General features: G+C 49.3%; 1 long non-coding RNA gene across 1 annotated transcript in view; it reads left to right on the top strand.

Annotated features, from left to right (window-relative positions):
• The window catches only part of LOC308572295, a 32,953-nt gene extending 11,408 nt beyond the window's left edge, over positions 1-21,545 (top strand). Inside the window, exon 2 of the long non-coding RNA XR_014001677.1 lies at positions 19,565-21,545. This is a non-coding gene — a long non-coding RNA (uncharacterized lncRNA). The remainder of the gene's footprint in view (positions 1-19,564) is intronic.
• Positions 21,546-21,611: the final 66 nt, after the last annotated feature.

Below are 21,611 nucleotides of genomic sequence, written 5' to 3'. Positions count from 1 at the left end.
TATACATATATATATAATAATAAAAAAAATAATAATAAATAAATAAAAATAAAAATAAAATAATAATAATAATAATAATAATAATAATAATAATAATAAATAAATAAATAAAACAAGTTGAAATTGTTTAGAAGTCGGATCCCTTCTCCCAAACTCCTGCCAGTGTAGAACGTACTGAACTTGACAGACTCCCATCTGCGGGAGGCAGTTAGCTAATAATATCCCTGCAGCCACATACACCCTCAGGTTTGGTGGATAGTATCTGATTTGCTTACGCATTCTAAATTTGCTCAGCAGTCATGGATTCCGGAGGAAATCAGCAGTCCACCACTGGCGGCGACCAGCCGATCCCCTCCACAAGTAATGGGGGCGCGCAGGCTTCAGCCTTACCTTATGATCCTCAATCTTTACAACAGTTTTTCAGGATGTTCGAAACTCTTTATAGGCAATGTAGACCAGGGTCCTCGGCGCTGCCCGCTCTAGAGCCTTCGCAGGACGTAATACCTGATACTCCCCCCTCCAACCAGGGGCTGTCAGGGCCCTCGGTTACAGTGACGGCTGGGGCACAATCGGTCCCACCAGCAGCCGGTGCCCAGGCGGCTGCATCGACAGCCGGTGCTCAGCCCGTTGCCGTAGCTAGTGGCCGACCCGGTACGCGGGCGCAGTCCGCCCGCTCTAAAAAAGCAACACAAGCTACCAGTAAAGCCAAGGCCCCAGCAAAGGGCAAAGGTAAGGGGAAGGCACCCAAAAAAGGGAGCGGCAGTAACACCATCTCTCAAGCTATAGGTATACCAAGTGCCTTTCAGGAGCAGCAGGCGCGCAGTTCCACTGAAGACAGCGCGGGTTCTGGTTCCGAAGGGGAACTGGGGGAGAATCAGCCATCTCAGCCATTGGCCGACGCCACTCCCGGCGTGCCGCAAGGGGGTAAGAGGAAGTCCAAAAAGAAGCACACGTCGGCAAAAAAGAAGAGGAGCAGGCATTCAGACACCGAGGAGGAGGAATCAGGTACGTCCTCTTCAGATTCTGATTCTGAAGGGCCAAAGTACGGCTATTGGGGTATTGGGGAGTCCAACCATGGGATCCCCCTTTGGGCTCATGAAAGGAGGGCCAATTCCCACCGAAAGGTTTTTAACGGGGTTTTGTATTGGAAGGATGGGACATTGGTAGAGGACGTTAAGGTTGCTACCAATCAGCCCACAGACTTCATTCTGGGAAACCACTTGTCACATAGGAAGAGGAATAAGATCCTCAACGGGGATTACGTGGATATGTTTACCCTGCTCCCCCCAACAAAAATAACAGGAAAAGGTGAAAAAAGACGCTCTTATGGTAGAAGGAAATATAGATCGCCCAGGGCGGAGCGCACATTTGAGAACTGGTTAGACGGGTACCAGGTTTTCATGGGTGTAGTTTGCGCAGCTTACCCCCACCGCGCCATGGATTTAGTGGCGTACCAGGCTCATGTGAGGCGAGCTCGGGCCCTGGCAGGTGAAAACGCTGCTTTGACGTGCGACGAGAACTTCCGGAGGAATGCCTCTCTCCACCCCACCACTCGATGGGACCTCGCAGATCCTAACTACTGGGGCGAGGATGTAAACCCTTACATCGAGAAGAAGAGTCAGGAGGCAGCAAAAGTGGGTAAGATTGAGCCAAAGAAGCGTCGACAATGCTGGGAGTTCAACAGGGGCGTGTGCTCTCGCCCCTTTTGTAAGTATCTACATGAATGCGAGCAATGCTGGGGTAATCACCCCGCTTCCGCGTGCTTCAAAAATAAGCCTCAGCCCTTTCGGGGGGGCAGGGGGTACTTCCTTAACAATCCCAGAGGTGCCCCCGGTGCATCTCGTCAAGGTCCCGGCAACCGCCAGTAACACTGACCTAGGTTTGGCATTCTCCCCTATTCGCCTGCAGCCCCTCAAAGTCCTATTGGAACAATACCCAGATAAAATCGCGGGGAAATACCTCTGGGAGGGGTTTTCTACGGGATTTAGGATCCCGGTGGCCACCCCACCCAACTCCAGGGAGGCGGATAACCAAAAATCTGTTAGGGAACGGCCCGACATAGTCAGAAAGAAAATAGAGAAAGAAATCAGGGCAGGCGGGGTTGCAGGTCCCTTTCTTGAACCGCCTTTTCAGGGGCTTCACCTTTCCCCGCTGGGCATCGTGCCAAAGAAGGCACCGGGGGAATTCCGCATGATTCACAACCTCTCTTACCCGAGAGGGGGTTCTGTTAATGATGCGATTCCACAGGAGCCTTGTACAGTGAAATACGCCTCCTTCGATCAGGCTGTAAAAATGATCCGTCGATTCGGTCAGGGGCGTTCCTAGCAAAATGCGACATCGAGTCCGCCTTCCGCCTTCTCCCAGTTCACCCAGATGACTTTAAATGGCTGGCCTTTAAATTTGACGGCGCGTATTTCATTGACAAGGCTATGCCCATGGGCTGCTCCGTTGCATGTGCAGCCTTTGAATCTTTCAGCACATTCCTGGACTGGGCCCTACGCAACAGAACAGGGTCTTTTGGCGGGCCTCAGAGCCCCTCAACACAGGGTGCGCCTCTCCAAGCAGGAAAAAGCTGACCTGGGGGTTTGGTTGCAATTCCTAGAAAAGTACAACGGGATTTCATTATGACAGGATACCCTGCTCCTTATGCTGACCTCCAAGTTCAATCAGATGCAGCCGGGTCCTCAGGTTTCGGTGTTTATTTTCGCGGTCAGTGGTGTGCCAAAAGGTGGCCCGCGGAGTGGCAAGGGCAGCCCATCACCAGGGATCTTACCTTCTTGGAGTTCTTCCCGATTGTCGTAGCGGTGCATTTGTGGGCGGATCAATTTCGTAATCGCAGGGTTTGTTTTAACACCGACAATCAAGCAGTGGTAGCGGTCCTTGCTAGGCAATCTGCACGGTCCACCAGAGTGGGTAACCTATTGCGCGCTTTTGTCCTTCTGTGTTTAGAACAGAATATTGACTTTTCAGCCAAATTCGTGCCTGGCATTAATAATGACATCGCGGACGCTCTATCTCGTTTTCAGATGGAGCGCTTCCGCTCGTTAGCGCCAGAAGCGGACCAATCATCGATGCCTTTCCCGGAGCATCTCTGGAGGATTGGGAGCGAGACATAATGAAGGGAGTATTCGGTGCAGTGGCCCCGTCCACAATGAGATCGTATAAGAAGGCTTGGGTCGATTTTTTGAGATTTCGCGCACGCATCCCTGGCTCTAGTAGTCACACCATTCCCTCAACCAGGGAGGTCCTCCGCTACTTGGCACACATGAGGGAGTTAGGCCGGGCTCCTAAGACACTCAATATTCACTCAGCAGGGATCTCGTATTTTTGTAAAACATTTTTCGAGAAAGACCCCTGCGCAGCCTTCATTGTGCGCAAAACTCTGGAGGGATGGCGCAGACAGCAACCCCCATGTGCGAACAGGAGGCGGCCCGTAACTTATGAAATTCTGTTTAAGATTCACAAAGTTCTTCGTGAAATTTGCTGGTCAAAGCACGAAGCGCGTTTATTCTCAGCAGCGTTTTCCATAGCTTTCTTCGGCGCCCTACGTGTAGGCGAGGTAGTATGTGAAGGGGATGCCACCCAGTCTCAGAGGGGAATTTTGATGAGCGACCTGACCCTTTCTAGAACCGATCTCATAGTGCGGGTGCGGAGCTCAAAGACAGATCAGCAGGGCAAGGGGGCCCTGCTCCGGCTGCCGGCAGCTCTCGGGAAGGGCCCTTGTCCGGTTCGGGACTCGAGGCGTTTTCTTTACCTAAGGCCTAGCGGACCCGGTCCGCTTCTGATACATGCGGACGGATCCCGCCTTACTAGACACCAGTTCACTAGGGTTATGCGGTCGGCATTGTCGGCTTGTGGTTTCCCGGCATCAGAATTTGCTGCTCACTCCTTCCGTATTGGCGCAGCCACCACTGCAGTACATATGGGGCTCCCCACGGAGAGGATTAAAGACTTGGGGAGGTGGAAATCTAACGCGTACAAGGCCTATGTGAGAAGCAACTTGTGACTGCGTGTTACACCCCTGACCTCCGCCCACTTTTCTATTTGCCTTTCAGAACCCACGAGATTGCGCATTTGGTTGGTGGGCCACAGCATCGTGCACTGGGCCAAGTTTCATGCCTTGAGAAGCGGTCTGGGCGGCAACCTGAGTTTACATCCCAGGGTGGAGCTGGTTTGAATAGCGCGTAGAGGGATGCGCTGGAGTGAAATCAAACCAGCCGTGATGGCCAGGGCTGCGGCCGAGGGTCCGCCTGACGCCCTAGTGATTCAATTGGGGGAAAACGATCTCGCTTATCGCAAGGCGATCGATCTGAGGTGGCACATTTTTGATGATCTGACCGAGTTGGTAATTGCATACCCACATATCACAATAATTTGGTCCTCGTTGCTTGAGAGGAGGACATGGAGAGATTGCGTGAGCCCAGTAGGAGCAACAAGGCGAGAAAGGTTTTAGAACGAGCGGTGGAACGTAGAGTGGCAGCTCTGGGCGGGTTCGTCATCAGACACCCGGGCATCCAGTTCAGCAACGAGGCCCTCTACAGAAGGGATGGCGTGCATCTGTCAGATGCAGGGAACGACCTATGGTTGGGTGATATCATAGCGGGGATTAGGTCCTGGGTTCAGGGGTTTCCATAGCAGGGCGTAGGAGTTGGTTACAGGTTTGAAGGTATTGGCGGCGAGCTTTGCTCGAGTGGCGGTTAGGCATTGGCTGGGGTTCAATTGTTATGCAAATGGATGGGGGGGAAGGAACGCCATCACCTTCCCCCAGGAAATGGGGTAGTCCGGTACAGGACTCCGAGGGGCGTTGTCTTGTCCGAAACCTACCTAGGTAAGGGCCCCCGGCACGCCCCAAGCGGTGACACCCGTGGGATCCTAGTTGGCGTACTCCAACGGGGGCCTCCCACGGTTAGTGTTAACCCTTCCCGGACATCATGCCGGGTAGCGGATAGGAGCCAATGCCTAGGGCCAATACCTTCAATTCTCTAATCAATAAAGTTGTGGCCATTTCATGCCCATTAAACTTAAACATTGTGTCCTGTGTCTTTCTTTCTGGGGGAGGGGTTTTGACACGCAAAGCCATTTCCGACTATGGGGAGGAGAGGGGGTTGCGGTCTAGCCCCTCCTCCCCAAGCGCGGGGGCTAACCTTGGCCCCCGCGAGAGTTGGGGGAATCCCTGGGCGTGCTCGCGACCCCGCCCGCCTATCGGCGGGCCAGGGGGAGGCGTGGCTTAAGGTATTTTAAGCCTGGCACGCCCAGGGTCCGCCCTCTTCACTCTCGACCAGCTGAGAGGTTTTCCCATCCCACCCACCCTTAGACGTTTAGGTAGCCGTAGGTAGTCATGACCTTGCTATGGACTTCGGTTGGTCGCCGCAAGGGGCCTGGTAGGAATTTTTCCAAGTTGGCGATCTTCCGCCAGTTGGTTTTTTCGCCTACCTCGTAGCAAACCGTCACAACTTTCCCTGTATTGGCGGTTAGGCATTGGCTGGGGTTCAATTGTTATGCAAATGGATGGGGGGGAAGGAACGCCATCACCTTCCCCCAGGAAATGGGGTAGTCCGGTACAGGACTCCGAGGGGCGTTGTCTTGTCCGAAACCTACCTAGGTAAGGGCCCCCGGCACGCCCCAAGCGGTGACACCCGTGGGATCCTAGTTGGCGTACTCCAACGGGGGCCTCCCACGGTTAGTGTTAACCCTTCCCGGACATCATGCCGGGTAGCGGATAGGAGCCAATGCCTAGGGCCAATACCTTCAATTCTCTAATCAATAAAGTTGTGGCCATTTCATGCCCATTAAACTTAAACATTGTGTCCTGTGTCTTTCTTTCTGGGGGAGGGGTTTTGACACGCAACTGCCACACTTTTAACCAGAGTGTTTCTACTGGGGGGGAAAGGTGCCTGTACTGCGTACCCTTGAGTGCCCCCAGAAAGACTGAGAAAGCACTGGCCGCCATCCAGCCAGAACTGGCTCCTGAAGACACCGTTGGATGAGGCAAGCATGCCCCTGAAACTTGTGGTTTTATTGCTTTTTAGAAGACCTGTTTTAATTGCTATGCTTTTTAGCTCTTTGCTTTATTGTCTGTTTTAATTAAGGCTGCTTGGATGTTAATGTGTGTTTTTAATTATGGTTGTATGCCACTTAGAAGCTGTTCTGGCACACGAGCAGTACAGAGGTACCTTGGTTCTCAAACGCCTTGGTACTCAAACAACTTGGAACCCAAACACTGCAAACCCAAAAGTAAATTTTCTGATTTGCGAACCTTTTTCGGAAGTTGAACATGCTCTGTTTTGAGTGCTACACTTCCGATTTAAGTGCCACACTTCCATTTGGAGTGTGACACTGACAATTTGAGTGTTACACTTCCGATTTGAGTGCCACGCTTCCGTTTGGAGTGTTACACTTCCGATTTGAGTGCCACGCTTCCGTTTGGAGTGTTTCGCTGAGGTGAGGTCTGTCTGTTTTTGCTATTTATTTTGCGTTTTTGTGGCTCTTTTTTTTTTTTTTGAGACTGTGTGGAACCCAGTTCAGCTACTGATTGATTGATTGATTGTGTGCAGTACATTGTTTATTGCTTTAATTTTATGGATCAATGGTCTCGTTAGATAGTAAAATTCATGTCATGTTTTAGCGGTTGTTTTTAAAAGTCTGGAACGGATTAATCCATTTTGCATTACTTTCTATGGGGAAAGCACACCTTGGTTTTGGAACACTTTGCTTTTGGAACAGACTTCCAGAACGGATTAAGTTTGAGAACCAAGGTACCACTTATATATATAAATTAATTAATTATAAATGCTCCTTGTCGTGGTGTGGTGGTGGCCGGGATGTGGTGGTAGAGCAGGGAGAGACAGACATCATTTGCTGTTCAGTCTCAGGAGCTGAAATTTCTCAGGCAAGCCCTGTCATATCCTACGTCCCCTCCTCTTTTTCACTGTGCTGATTTTTAACTGGCAAGCTTTTGAAAATATTTAAAAATGAATGAATAAACAAACAAACAAACAACAACAACAACTCACCCCCATGCTGCATGCTTTGCAAAGACTAAACTCTTCCTGATTTATTAATGCAGCACGTGCAGATGAGGGTGGGTGGGCAGGCAGTGCCTCTGTGTAGCTGCTCTGGGGTGAGGCTGGGGGAAGCGGCTGCGTGTGTGGATGTGACTCAGAGAGCTCCTTGATGTGAGGCGTTGATGTGCGGGCATCAAGCACTCCTGTTGAGTGAAATCTCCCACTCCCTTATCTTCGCCCTTGCCTTCCCCGCCCTGCTTTTTGATATTTGTCAGGAGGCTGCCTGTGGAGGAAGGAGTCATGCCAACCTCAGCGCCGCCACGCAGTGTTCTTGTGATTAGAGGCAACAAATTGTTCTGTGCATGCTCCATGTGAGAAAACACTCCTCATAGTGAGCAACCTGCCTTGACAGGTCGGATGGCCAGCAGCTGACACAACCTCAGGTGTTCTGAGACTGGACCGTCTCTCCCTTGGGATGGGGTGTGCTAGTCATTTGGGTGGGAGGGGTTCCTGCAAGTAGTGGAGCCAGAAAGGTCCTTTGTTGTTTAGTCTTTTAGTCGTGTCCGACTCTTCGTGACCCCCTGGACCAGAGCACGCCAGGCACTCCAGTCTTCCACTGCCTCCCACAGTTTGGTCAAACTCATGTTGGTAGCTTTGAGAACACTGTCCCACCATCCCGTCCTAGTCGTCCCCTTCTCCTTGTGCCCTCCATCTTTCCCAACATCAGGCTCTTTTCCAGGGAGTCTTCTCTTCTCATGAGAAGGCCAAAGTCTTGGAGCCTCGGCTTCAGGATCTGTCCTTCCAGTGAGCACTCAGGGCTGATTTCCTTCAGAATGGAGAGGTTGGATCTCCTTGCAGTCCATGGGACTCTCCAGAGTCTCCTCCAGCACCAGAATTCAAAAGCATCAATTCTTTGGCACACAGACTACTGTTGGAGGTAGTAAATGCCTCCACATTCCAGCTGCTGGGAGTCGCTAGTGGGGAGATCACTGCTCTTATCCTCAGTCCATTCTTCCAACAGACACTGTGAGCATAGGATGCTGGACTATATGGGGCACCTTTGGCTCAATCCAGCAGCCAGGCTCTTCTTAGGTTTTATGCTTACCATCACAGCCTTCAGATCTGCTCTAACCATGGCACATCAGTCATAGCTGGGGGGGGGGGGGGAATGTGCCAAGCAGAACTGATTCATGGACGCATGGTGCCTTTTGCAGTAGTTTAACTTTGTAAATAAAGGGGCGATCGTTCAGAGATGACTGGTTTCCTGCAGTTGCTGAAAAGGTGTGTTGCTGTCATTGGCTGAGTACAGTGCTAGCAGGAAGCTCTAGAGAGCTTCCAGCGGAGTAGAGAGGGAGATGTCGGGAGGAAAGAGGAATTAGGGTGAGATCATCTTCTGAGGCCCTCCTTCGTGTGCCTCCTCCTTGAGAGGTCCGGAGGGTGGCAATACGAGAACGGGTCTTCTCTTCAACAACTCCCTATCTGTGGAATGCTCTCCCCAGGGAAGTTCACCTGGCGCTTTCATTTTACACCTTTAGGCGCCAAGCAAAAACATTCCTTTTTAACCAGGCCGTTGGTTGATTTGATTGACACCCTATGCCCTTTTAAAACATGGTGTTTTGGGGGGGGGATTATTGGGTTGTTGTTTTTATTTTGATTATATATTTTGTGATTTTACATTTTGATTTTGTTCTGTGACCTCTGGGTATAGAGCGGTATATAAATTCATTCAATCAATCAATCGGAAAAATTGCTTGGATGAAATTCCCTAACCATGGAATCATAAAGTCGGAAGGGAAACCCCCCAAGGCTCATCTAGTTTTACCCCTGCAATGCCGGGATCACAGCTAAAGAATCCCTGGCATTTGGCCATCCAAGCTCTGTTTAAAAACCTCCACCAAAGGAGAGCCCAGAACCTTCCAAAGGAGTCCGTTCCACAGTCAACTAGCTTTTACCACCAGAAACTTCTCCCTGATGTTCAGTCGGAATCTCATTTCTTGTCATTTCAGTCTGTTGGTTCAGGTCCTACCCTCTGGAGCAGCAGAAAACAAGCTTGCTCCATCTTCCATGTGACAGGCCTTTGAAGACATTTGAAGATGGCTATTCGAATCCCCGTGACAGGGTGAGCTCCCGATGCTCGGTCCCAGCTCCTGCCCACCTAGCAGTTCGAAAGCACGTCAAAGTGCAAGTAGATAAATAGGTACTGCTCCAGCAGGAAGGTAAACGGCGTTTCCGTGCGCTGCTCTGGTTCGCCAGAAGCAGCTTAGTCATGCTGGCCACATGACCCGAAAGCTGAACGCAGGCTCCCTCGGCCAATAAAGCGAGATGAGCGCTGCAACCCCAGAGTCGGCCACGACTAGATCTAATGGTCAGGGGTCCCTTTACCTTTTTATCATATCTGTCTGCTCTTCTCCAGGCTAAACATACCCATCTCCCATATCCAAGCTACGGAGGGATAGGGAATATGTATATAGGACCATCCAGCCACAGCTAATGTTAGTATGTTGCCTCACTTTCCGAGGCCTTGTAGAAAGCTGCATACCTCCCTATATTCATGACATTTACAGTGGTGCCCCGCAAGACGAATGCCTCGCAAGACGGAAAACCCGCTAGACGAAAGGGTTTTCTGTTTTTGATCTGCTTCGCAAGACGATTTTCTCTATGGGCTTGCTTTGCAAGACGAAAACGTCTTGCGAGTGTTCCGATTTTTCCCCGCTTCCCCCCCTTTTTCTAAGCCGCTAAGCCGCTAATAGCCTTTTAGCCGCTAATCCGCTAAGCCTTTAATAGCCGCTAAGCCTTTAATAGCCGCTAAACCGCTAATAGCGCTAAGCCGCTAATAGGGTTGCTTCGCAAGACGAAAAAACCGCTAGACGAAGAGACTCGCGGAACGGATTAATTTTGTCTTGCGAGGCACCACTGTACATACTGCCTCTTTTCGGCCAGTGCCCTCCAATACATTCTGCTGAGTGTGAAGAGGATGTGGACAGGCTGCTTGGACGCGTGAAACCAACCACCTGTCTCCTTGATCCTTGCCCATCCTGGCTAATAAAAGCAAGCCAGGAAGGGCTGGGCGATGGGCTCTGCGGGGTGGTGAATGCTTCCCTCTGTGAGGGAACATTCCCAGATCCACTGAAAGAGGCGGTCATTAAACCGCTTCTTAAAAAACCATCTTTAGACCCGGCCAGTATGGCCAACTATCGCCCAGTCTCAAATCTTCCATTCTTGGGCAAGGTGATTGAGCGCGTGGTTGCTGAACAACTCCAGGCACGCCTGGAGGATGTGGACCATTTGGATCCCTTCCAGACGGGATTCAGGCCTCATCATGGGACTGAAACTGCCTTGGTCGCGCTGGTTGATGATCTCCGGCGGGCTAGGGACAAAGGTGAGAGTTGTTTCCTAGTTCTGCTGGATCTCTCAGCGGCTTTTGATACAATCGATCATAACATCCTTCTGGACCGTCTAGAGGGGCTGGGAGCTGGGGGCACTGTTATACAGTGGTTCCGCTCCTTCCTCCTGGGCCGTGTTCAGAAAGTGGTGGTGGGGGATGAGTGCTCAGACCCCTGGGCTCTCACTTGTGGGGTGCCTCAGGGTTCCGTCCTCTCCCCCATGCTATTTAACATCTATATGAAGCCGCTGGGAGAGATCATCAGGGGGTTTGGACTGGGTGTCCATCAATATGCAGATGATACCCAGCTCTACCTCTCTTTCTAATCAGAACCAGTGAAGGCAGTGAAGGTCCTGTGTGAGTGCCTGGAGGCGGTTGGAGGATGGATGGCGGCTAATGGATTGAAGTTGAATCCTGACAAGACAGAAGTACTGTTTTTGGGGGACAGGGGGCGGGGCTGGTGTGGAGGACTCCCTGGTCCTGAATGGGGTAACTGTGCCCCTGAAGGACCAGGTGCGCAGCCTGGGAGTCATTTTGGACTCACAGCTGTCCATGGAGGCGCAGGTCAATTCTGTATCCAGGGCAGCTGTCTACCAACTCCACCTGGTACGCAGGCTGTGACCCTACCTGCCTGCGGACTGTCTCGCCAGAGTGCTGCATGCTCTGGTTATCTCCCGCTTGGACTACTGCAATGCGCTCTACGTGGGGCTACCTTTGAAGGTGACTCGGAAACTACAACTAATCCAGAATGCGGCAGCTAGAGTGGTGACTGGGGGCGGGCGCCGAGACCACATAACACCGGTCTTGAAAGACCTACATTGGCTCCCAGTACGTTTCCGAGCACAATTCAAAGTGCTGGTGTTGACCTTTAAAGCCCTAAACGGCCTCAGCCCAGTATACCTGAAGGAGCGTCTCCACCCCCATCGTTTTGCCCGGACGCTGAGGTCCAGCGCCGAGGGCCTTCTGGCGGTTCCCTCATTGCGAGAAGCAAAGCTACAGGGAACCAGGCAGAGGGCCTTCTCGGTAGTGGCGCCCGCCCTGTGGAACGCCCTCCCATCAGATGTCAAAGCGATAAATAACTACCTGACATTTAGAAGACATCTTAAGGCAGCCCTGTTCAGGGAAGTTTTTAATCTGTGATATTTTACTGTATTTTGGTTTCTATGGAAGCCGCCCAGAGTGGCTGGGGAAACCCAGCCAGATGGGCGGGGTACAAATAATAAATTATTATTATTATTATTATTATTATTATTATTATTATTATTATTATTACACCTGGCTACACCTGGTGGAGGTTTGTAATTCTGGAAGGGATCTCCCCCCAAGTTCAAATATTTGAGACACCCTTGCTGCAAAGAGTCTAGGTCCAGGCAATGCCTATCATAAGCTGTCCTCAACAAAACACTTCTTGTGTTTAGACCAAGCAGTGGCTCATCTCTGTTTCGTACTTCAGTATGCATGACTGACTAAGACGTGCTCTGTCTATGAATCATAGAATCATACAGTATTGGAGTGGGATTTTTTAAAGAGGCCGTCTAGTCTAGCCCCATGCTCAGTACACCACCTGCAGCCACAGCATCTATCCTTGACTGATGGCTGTCCAACCAATGCCTCCGACAAAGAAGAGCCCAACTTTCTGTTTCATTGCTGAATAGTTCTGGCCATTGTAGGACAGTTATTCCTAACATTCGGCCAACGTTTGCTCCCTTGCAGTTCCCACCCTTATGTTCTAGTCTGCTCTGTCTCCATCTGACCCACCAGACTTTCAGTTATTGTTGTTGTTTAGACGTTTAGTCGTGTCTGACTCTTCATGACCCCATGGACCAGAGCACGCCAGGCTCTCCTGTCTTCCATTGCCTCCCGCAGTTTGGTCAAACTCATGCTGGTAGCTTCGAGAACACTGTCCAACCATCTTGTCCTCCGTCATCCCCTTCTCCTTGTGCCCTCCATCTTTCCCAACATCAGCGTCTTTTCCAGGGAGTCGTCTCTTCTCATGAGGTGGCCAAAGTCTTGGAGCCTCAGCTTCAGGATCTGTCCTTCCAGTGAGCACTCAGGGCTGATTTTCTTTGATCTTCTTGCAGTCCATGGGACTCTCAAGAGTCTCATCCAGCACCAGAATTCAAAAGAATCCATTCTTTGGCGGTCAGCCTTCTTTCAGTTATTAGAAGACCACTATCGTGTCCCCTCTTAATGGTTTAAGGCTTAACCTCCTCTTCTCAACTCCCTAGGACTGCGGCACAACCCTCCAGGTGTGATGTGACCAGCCTTGAATAGGTTGGAACTATTAACTATTTAAGAAAGGATGAGGAAGAAAAATGCTTCCTTCTCTCCCTGCGACAAAGGGAGATAGTAGTAATGGGGGACTTCAATTACCCGGATATTTGTTGGATGTCAAACTCAGCCAAGAGCATAAGGTCAAACAGATTCCTCACTGGCCTTGCAGTGGCCATGCAGACAACTTCATTGTCCAGAAAGTGGGAGAAGCAACAAGAGGAACAGCCATTTTAGATCTGGTCCTAACCAATGTTGATGACCTGGTTAGTGGGGAAGAAGTGGAAGGATCATTAGGCGCAAGTGATCATGCTCTTCTGAAGTTTACTATACAGCGGAAAGGAGCAGCCAAGCATACTAGGACTCAATTTCTTGACTTTAAGAAAGCCGACTTCATAAAACTTAGGGAAGTGCTGGGTGAGATCCCATGGACAGTAATACTAAAAGGAAAGGGAGTTCATGATGGCTGGGAGTTTGTTAAGAGGGAGATAGTAAAAGCACAACTTCAGGCAATACCATTGAGACGGAAACATGGAAGGTGCCTAAAGAAGCCAGGGTGGCTATCTAAAGAACTTTTAACTGAGTTAAGATTAAAAAAGGATGTGTACAAAAAATGGAAAAGGGGGGAAATCACCAAAGAGGAATTCAAACAAATAGCCAGCACGTGTAGAAACAAAGTCAGAAAAGCTAAAGCACAGAATGAACTCAGGCTTGCCAGAGAGGTTAAAAGCAACAAAAAAGGCTTTTATGGGTATGTCCGTAGCAAAAGGAAGAACAAAGAAACAGTGGGGTCACTCAGAGGAGAAGATGGTGAAATGCAAACAGGGGACACAGAAAGGGCTGAACTCCTCAATGCCTTCTTTGCCTCAGTCTTCTCCGATAAAGAAAACAATGCCCGACCTGAAGAATTTGAAGCAAATGATTCAGCAAAGGAAACACAGCCCAGAATAACTAAGGAGATAGTACAGGAATACTTGGCTAGTTTAGATGTATTCAAGTCTCCAGGGCCAGATGAACTGCATCCAAGAGTATTAAAAGAACTGGCAAATGTGATCTCAGAACCACTGGCAGTCATCTTTGAGAATTCCTGGAGAACAGGCGAAGTCCCGGCAGACTGGAGGAGGGCAAATGTTGTCCCTATTTTCAAAAAGGGGAAAAGAGAGGACCCAAATAATTACCGCCCAGTCAGTCTGACATCAATACCAGGGAAGATTCTGGAGCAGATCATTAAGCAAACAGTCTGTGAGCACCTAGAAAGGAATGCTGTGATCACCAATAGTCAGCATGGATTTCTGAAAAATAAGTCATGTCAGACTAACCTGATCTCGTTTTTTGACAGAATTACAAGCCTGGTAGATGAAGGGAACGCAGTGGATGTAGCCTACCTTGATTTCAGCAAGGCATTTGACAAGGTGCCCCATCATATTCTTGTAAAGAAGCTGGTAAAATGCGGTCTTAACTATGCTACCACTCAGTGGATTTGTAACTGGCTGACTGACCGAACACAAAGGGTGCTCATCAATGGTTCCTCTTCATCCTGGAGAAGAGTGACTAGTGGGGTGCCACAGGGTTCTGTCTTGGGCCCGGTCTTATTCAACATCTTTATCAACGACTTGGATGATGGACTCAAGGGCATCCTGATCAAATCTGCAGATGACACCATCTGGGTGGTGTCTAACACCCCAGAGGACAGGATCACACTTCAAAACGACCTTGACAGATTAGAGAACTGGGCAAAAACAAACAAGATGAATTTTAACAGGGAGAAATGTAAAGTATTACACTTGGGCAAAAAAAAATGAGAGGCACAAATACAAGATGGGTGACACCTGGCTTGAGAGCAGTACATGTGAAAAGGATCTAGGAGTCTTGGTTGACCACAAACTTGACATGAGCCAACAGTGTGACGCGGCAGCTAAAAAAGCCAATGCAATTCTGGGCCTCATCAATAGGAGTATAGCATCTAGATCAAGGGAAGTAATAGTGCCACTGTATTCTGCTCTGGTCAGACCTCACCTGGAGTACTGTGTCCAGTTCTGGGCACCACAATTCAAGAAGGACACTGACAAACTGGAACGTGTCCAGAAGAGGGCAACCAAAATGGTCAAAGGCCTGGAAACGATGCCTTATGAGGAACGGTTAAGGGAGCTGGGCATGTTTAGCCTGGAGAAGAGGAGGTTAAGGGGTGATATGATAGCCATGTTCAAATATATAAAAGGATGTCACATAGAGGAGGGAGAAAGGTTGTTTTCTGCTGCTCCAGAGAAGCGGACACGGAGCAATGGATCCAAACTACAAGAAAGAAGATTCCACCTAAACATTAGGAAGAACTTCCTGACAGTAAGAGCTGTTCGACAGTGGAATTTGCTGCCAAGGAGTGTGGTGGAGTCTCCTACTTTGGAGGTCTTTAAGCAGAGGCTTGACAACCATATGTCAGGAGTGCTCTGATGGTGTTTCCTGCTTGGCAGGGGGTTGGACTCGATGACCCTTGTGGTCTCTTCCAACTCTATGATTCTATGACTCCCCCCCTCCCTTTCTGGTTCCTAGTGAGATCTTAACACCAGCAGCATTTCATCCAGGGCTGTCTTTGTCTTCCTCCCCTCCTCCCCTTTCTCCCCCCACCTTCAAGGAAGAGCTTTCCATGTTCCATGCTGAGCAGGCAAATATGAAAATGAGCAGCCAGTTATTAACATTGTCAGGGGATACGAGAGATCAGCATCTCATTCAGCTTGGCTGTGAATCTAGGCAGACTAGGCCCAGAAACCCTTTCCCAGGGCCTGGGTCTTAAGTCTTGGCGCATGTGAAATAAGACCAAGAGTGTCTCTGAGCTTGTTCTTAGCATGTTTCCCACATCACCAAGCAACTGCAGCCTGTCTCCTCACATCTTGTATTTATCGGACAGGGTTTGCACAGCCAAACAGGGCAGATTCCAGGACAGCTCAAATGTCCCAGCAGCACCCCCCCACACCTTTTTAGAAATTAAACTCATCAAGTACCTTGTTCTACCTGGAAGAGTAAAGGTGGTCTCTTGGCACTAGGAGAAAGGGGCTGTGGGCTCTTTGGGCGGCTTTCACAAGATGAACTAATGGTCAACAGAGTTTGAGTGACGGCCACCAACATGGATTGCTTTAAAAGAGGATAAGACAAATTAATGGAGGAGAATAAGGCCATCGATGGCTACTAGCCACAGTGGCTAGGTCCTTGGAGGTAGTATCGCCTCTGAAGGTCAGTTGCTGGCAGTCGCAAGAAGGGAGAGTGCTTTCACACTCAGGTCCTGCTTACGGGCTTCCCTTTCGGTCACCTGGCTGACCACTGCGAGGGGAGTATGCTGGACTAGATGCCCCCCCCCTTTGGCCAGACCAAGCAGGTCCATTCTTATGTCTGCATGAGGGCGTATCTATACCTCAGACCTGAGCCATGACTGTTAAAGAGGAACAATCTTATAGTCTACTTAGCGGTGATACAACTAATATGAACCGGCAGCTTCCTAGTATGAACCACACCTAACAAAAATCAGGTTTGGGGGCTTTTACAGAGAGCTGGGAGGTTTAGGGTTAACTTCTAGAAAAGCATTCCACAGGCTTGATGTCCTTTCCCTTGCAATTGCATTGGTGTCCAACTACCATCGACCATAACATCCTTCTGGACCGTCTTGAGGGGCTGGGAGCTGGGGGCACTAACATACAGTGGTTCCGCTCCTTCCTCCTGGGCCGTGTTCAGAAAGTGGTGGTGGGGGATGAGTGTTCAGACCCCTGGGCTCTCACTTGTGGGGTGCCTCAGGGTTCTGTCCTCTCCCCCATGCTTTTCAACATTTACATGCAGCCGCTGGGAGAGATCATCAGGAGGTTTGGGCTGGGTGTTCATCAGTATGCGGATGATACCCAGCTCTACCTCTCTTTTAAATCAGAACCAGTGAAGGCGGTGAAGGTCCTGTTTGAGTGTCTGGAGGCGGTTGGAGGATGGATGGCGGCTAACAGATTGAGGTTGAATCCTGACAAGACAGAAGTACTGTTTTTGGGGGACAGGAGGCGGGCAGGTGTGGAGGACTCCCTGGTCCTGAGTGGGGCAACTGTGTCCCTGAAGGACCAGGTGCGCAGCCTGGGAGTCATTTTGGACTCACAGCTGTCCATGGAGGCACAGGTCAAATCTGTGTCCAGGGCAGCTGTTTACCAGCTCCATCTGGTATGTAGGCTGAGACCCTATCTGCCTGCGGACTGTCTCGCCAGAGTGGTGCATGCTCTGGTTATCTCCCGCTTGGACTACTGCAATGCACTCTACGTGGGGCTACCTTTGAAGGTGACTCGGAAACTATAACTAATCCAGAATGCGGCACCTAGACTGGTGACTGGGGGCGGTCGCCGAGACCACATAACACCGGTCTTGAAAGACCTACATTGGCTCCCAGTACGTTTCCGAGCACAATTCAAAGTGTTGGTGCTGACCTTTAAAGCCCTAAACGGCCTCGGTCCAGTATACCTGAAGGAGCGTCTCCACCCCCATCGTTCTGCCCGGACACTGAGATCCAGCGCCGAGGGCCTTCTGGCGGTTCCCTCATTGTGAGAAGCAAAGCTACAGGGAACCAGGCAGAGGACCTTCTCGGTAGTGGCACCCGCCCTGTGGAACGCCCTTCCAGCAGATGTCAAAGCGATAAACAACTACCTGACATTCAGAAGACATCTTAAGGCAGCCCTGTTCAGGGAAGTTTTTAACGTGTGATATTTTACTGTATTTTTGGTTTCTATGGAAGCTGCCCAGAGTGGCTGGGGAGGCCCAGCCAGATGGGCGGGGTATAAATAATAAATTATTATCATTATTATTATTATTATTATTATTATTATTATTATTGAGAAAATGCAGCCTGCCTCTTGCCATTTCACAAAACTACCTTCGCCAAACTGGGGCATCAAAGAAGCAGACTATGTTTCAAGATTGGTTCTGGAGTTCAGAAAATGGGGGAGCCTCCAATTTGCTCACACCACCTTTTAAAGGGAGATCACAGCCTGTCTTGGGTGGGGTTGACTCTGAAACATAGAGTGGGGGGTGGAATGTCAGGTTAAACTAGGGGTAGGCAAACTAAGGCCCGGAGGCCGGATTCGGCCCAATCGCCTTCTAAATCCAGCCCACGGACGGTCCGGGAATCAGTGTCTTTTTACATGAATAGAATGTGCCCTTTTATTTAAAATGCATCTCTGGGTTATTTGTGGGGCATAGGAATTCATATTCCTCCCCCCAAAAAATATAGTCCGCCCCCCCACAAGGTCTGAGGGACAGTGGACCGGCCCCCTGCTGAAAAAGTTTGCTGACTCCTGGGTTAAACCTTTCAACCAACTTCTTTAGAAAAACCAAACAGCCCTGCTTAAATCAGGAGATAAAATACGTTAGTTAACTTGCACAATTCATTATCACGAGATGTGAAGATGGCCACTAAACGTAGGCTGCTTTAGAAAAGGACTGTGTGAAATGTTTGTAGAGGAGGAGAGGTCTGTCCAAAGGTTACTAACAGCCACTGGACAGACCTCTCTAGCTAAACTGGTCTAGAGGCAATCTCTGCCTCTTCATATCAGGTACATGGGGATGAAGAAAACTGTGCCCCCCCCCCCCGGAGGCTATAGAGGAAGAGGCATAGCTAGGCTCTCTTGCACCCTCGGCAAGGAGCTGTATTGGAACACACACACACTGTCCCTTGTGCACTTGCCACGGGCTCCTAGTCGCTCCAAACCAGAGTAGAGAGGCGCGTTTTTCGCACCTCCCTGGGCCTGGGCCTTTGTCGGGGGCCAACCTAACCAACCCCTAAGGTACTCCCCTGTATAGAGGCAAAAATCTGGCGGCTGGCTACTATCTAGGCTAGATGAAACTTGGTTTGATGCTGCACAGCCAATTCCTACAAGAGGTAAAGATTTGCAGGTGCCTCCAATAAAAAACTGTTCTCGAAGCTACTAACATGAGTTTGACCAAACTGCAGGAGGCAGTGGAAGACAGGAGGGCCTGGCGTGCTCTGGTCCAGGGGGCCACGAAGAGTCGGACACGTCTAAATGACTAAACAACCACCTCTAAAATATCTATTAATATTATTTCCTCAGGTGCTGGCAAGCAGGGCTATTCCCATGAACCTAGCCAGGATTTTGTGGGGGGAGGGCAGGACTTTTTGGAGGGCAGAACTGACGTGATCGGTCAGTTGGTTAAGTATTTCTATTGTTTTACTTGATCTGGGGGGGCAGCTGTACCCCGCCCCAGCTACGCCCATGGCTATTCCTGTCCATGGCAGTTGTCCTTCAACAGAAGCAGGTCCTTTAAGGTGGCTAAGAGGATGAATCCATATGAACCATCAGGAAGCTGGCACCAATCTTTCTACAGCACTTTTCCATGGAAGTTTGTTGGGTCTTGTGTAGCCCCGTCCAAAGCAGAAAAACAAATCCATTTGAATCAATGCAGTTTTGCAATGATGCCCGGGGGTTCCTGTGCATTGCTGAAATCTTTACCATAACAGAAGATGTCAATAAAAATTGGGACAGGGGTGCACAGATTGGCAAATTCTTTGCTGCAAAACACTGAATTGGTAGCAGATAATTTCCTGTAAATATATATATTTTTTAAAAGGAAAACCCAGCATTGAGTGCAAGAAACTAGTCCTCAGAAGAGCAACCCAGCGTGACAGTTTTATTTTCTTTCCATCATTTTTTAAATATATAAATACCCTCCCATGAATCCCCAGCATAAATATTTTTGCAAAGCAGTTTCATCATCTTGCTACGCTAGACAATCTTGTGAAATATTTAAATCGGGAGGGTTAAGAACATAAAACCCAGGACTCCCAACTGGGTTCCCTCCCCCCAGCCCTACAGTGGTGTTGTATACTTCCCTTCTCCCCCCTCCCCAGTTTGCAACCCTAGTTTCTAATTCATGCCAGCGCCTCAACCGGTCCAGCCGTGTCTTGCGGACGCTAACAGGAAATTGTGGCTAATGGATTTACACTTAGTTGGAAGAAGACGTGAGAGAAAGGATGAGTTCAGTGGTGCTGAGATGGATATGAAGAAGACTTGCACCCCCTCCCATAACCCAACTAGGTTGGCAAAGATGAGATTTTAAACACACCAACTAAAAATGCTTGTATAGACATCGTTTCAGTTCAACCTACAGACCTCCCCAGCTGAGGTTTCCCATCAAAGCACTGACTGCAGAAAGAGAAGTCATAATCAGTGAGGATATGTTTTGATGCCAGGCAAATGGAAGGATATGGAAGGGGACACTGATGGGACTGGGAGTAAGAGATGGCGTTTGAGGAGAGGATGAGGCAGGTGGGGAAGTGGGCAGGGGGAACGTGGACCACTAAAAGGATGAGCATGATATTGCTTTGACAAAATCCCACACTGGCCTAGGCTGCTTCCAGACAATGCGTTTATTGAGCATTCATTCACACCAATTTGCTTGCAGGGCAGTTAGGCAGCACTGCACTGAAGCAAGGGCTCCCCCATGATTTCCTTATCGCAAGAGGATGGAAAGCGCCCTTCGCGACAGTCTGGAAGCGCTCTTCATGATCTACATCCGTGTGAGTTTAAAAAGGGTTACCAAGTGAATTGGGGGTTGGGGATGGGGGGGGACAGGCTGGGCAACACTGGCTGGTCTTCTGGGGCACCCCCCACAATGAGCTCTGTTGACTAGCTCTACGAAGGGGGAAAGTGGGCAATGTCTAAATAACTTTATCCCTGCCCTCCCCCCCCCCCAACATGAGGTGTTCAATGCATGTCACACTTAGCGTATTATGATGTCTGGCACTAGTTTACATCACGTTCTTTACCCTGTGTTTAACCTGCTATGAATAAAGCCCACAGAGTTCTTGAGTCCTCCAGTGCCCAGAGAGGGCCAGAATCTTCTTGCCACAGCAAGGAGCTAATGTTGAGCTGAGGATGGAGATTCACCCCTCTTAAAAAACGTCAAGAGAGGACGAAAGGCATCAAGGCAGTTCCGCCCACCTGTGTTTTTCTCATCAGCACTCTTTGAATTGTGGCAGAATCGTAGTACAGTCATTTGAACCTAAGCCAAGTCCTAAGGATATGCCGTTTCCATTGTGGAATCTTCTCCAGGCTCTCTCAGACTTTCCACTTTGCTTTTATTGGCAGGAAAAATTAATCAGCCTAAAGGAATTCTTTAAGTAGACTTTAACTGAGTACAATCAGTGGGAGATGAGAGGCTGGGCAAGGTCCATTTTCACGTCTTGAGTCTCTAAAATCAACCCAACCTGCTGGATCTGGAAAGTATCGGAAATGAAAAAGGTGGGGATAGGAGTACACTATCGCAGGTCACATCTGTAACTATTAAACGTTTTTGCTACTTGAGAAAACATTAGATTTGGGGGGTTTTTTTGGTGGGGTATGGGGAGATCTGAAGAAGTGCATTTTCCACCAAAAGTCTGTTCCCTTTTCTCAGATCTAATGGATTAGAAAGCTGTGTTTTTATAATTCCACTGCCAGGCTGGAAGTGGCTTGATTTTGCTTATTTTATTTCATTTTCGTAAGCGAATGGGGGGGGGGTCATACCTTTTTTAAAAAAAGAGAGAGCTGAGAACTGACAGCAGACAAGAGTCTCCATGTGTGTAGAGAGACAAGGCTCAGCTCTGTGATTTATTTAGCTTTGCTATGAAAATTTTTTTAACCTATCCCTGGCCTAAATAATTGTGTAAAAATACCAGGTAAAATATTACAGGCTTGTCAAAGGTCAAGACAACCCAAAGCATCAGGGTGGAACAAGATGGCACCTTCGCTCCTTTCTCTCTCCTTTCTCTCTCTCTCATTCTCATTTCAGGGGGTTGGACTAGATGACCCTTGGGGTCCCTTCCAACTCTACCATTCCACAATTCTCTCTCTCTCTTTCTCTCCAGAAACTGGCTAACCCAAAAAAACTCAGCACAACAGGTTTGGGAGCTCAGCCACTCTCTCCCCTCCCTCTTTCCTCCCAAA

This window comes from Podarcis bocagei (genome assembly GCF_964188305.1).
Source record: "Podarcis bocagei genome assembly, chromosome: 13".
NCBI classification, from domain to species: domain Eukaryota; kingdom Metazoa; phylum Chordata; class Lepidosauria; order Squamata; family Lacertidae; genus Podarcis; species Podarcis bocagei.
Note: the sequence above shows the minus strand (reverse complement) of the source record. Positions and strands in the feature narration are given on the sequence as shown.